The following is a 1,221-nucleotide window of genomic DNA, read 5'->3' as shown; positions in this document are numbered from 1 at the left end:
GAGGGCCGAACGCGGTACGCCGGCGTCCAAGATACGGCCCGGGGATTTTTTTGATTTTTTGGGCTTTTTTTGATTTTTTTGGACATGTTGGGCATCCCAGGACTCGGGTGCGACTGCAGGACGTGTGGGGCTCTAACCTGGGTGTGGTTTTTGGTCATTTTTCCGGACTTTTGCCCACTTTTCCAACTTTTCTTCCCCACTCACAGTGCGCCTTTGCTGGGTGCGTTTTGGGCATGCGGGGGGCACCTCGGACTCGGGTGGGACGCGGCGGGACTTGTGGCACTCGTACCTGGGTGTGATTTTTGATCATTTTGTGGACTTTTCCCCAGACACTCTCCACTTGTCTACCCCACTTCCCCTGTGACTTTGCTGGGGGGGCGTTTCCCCGCTGTCCTTTGTAGTGTAAGGGTTACTTTTCTTTTTTTTCTGTCTGAAAATAGGGCCCCAAAAGGCCTCACACTCCCCGGGAAGACCTGATGGACGCCTCGGCGTCACTGAAACAGGCCAATCTGTCTGAAAATATGGCCCACGAAAGGCCTCACATTCCCCGGGAAGACCTGACGGACGCCCCGGCGTCACCGAAATACGGCAAACTGTCTGAAAATAGGGGCTCCAAGTGTTCCCCACTCTTTCTGGCCCACAAAAGGCCTCTCATTCCCCGGGAACACCTGTAGGACTCCCCGGCGTCAAGGAAATACGCCAAACCGTCTGAAAATAGGGGCCCAAAAGAACTGGAAATGATGTGTTTAATTTGGGGGGTGATGTCTATAATTATGGGGGTGCATTGGAGGCGGGAGTCCACTGGAGGGCTCCACACCGTCTGAATATAGGGCCCCAAAAGGCCTGGAATTAATGTCTTTAATTTGGGGGGTGCATTTGCAGCGGGAGTCCACCGGAGGGCTCCATTTCCCCACTCTTTTGTTGACATATGGCCACAAAAGGCCTCTCATTCCCCGGGAAGACCTGATGGACGCCCCGGCGTCACCGAAATAAGCCAAACTGTCTGAAAATAGGGGCTCCAAGGGTTCCCCACTCTTTCTGGCCCACAAAAGGCCTCTCATTCCCCGGGAACACCTGTAGGACTCCCCGGCGTCAAGGAAATACGCCAAACTGTCTGAAAATAGGGCCCCAAAAGAACTGGAAATGATGCCTTTAATTTGGGGGGTGATGTCTTTAATTTGGGGGGTGCATTGGAGGCGGGAGTCCACTGGAGGGCTACAC

Source organism: Nerophis lumbriciformis, unplaced genomic scaffold, assembly GCF_033978685.3.
Source record: "Nerophis lumbriciformis unplaced genomic scaffold, RoL_Nlum_v2.1 HiC_scaffold_97, whole genome shotgun sequence".
In the NCBI taxonomy this organism is placed as follows: domain Eukaryota; kingdom Metazoa; phylum Chordata; class Actinopteri; order Syngnathiformes; family Syngnathidae; genus Nerophis; species Nerophis lumbriciformis.
The sequence above is the reverse complement of the archived record's forward strand: the minus strand, read 5'-3'. Positions refer to the sequence as shown.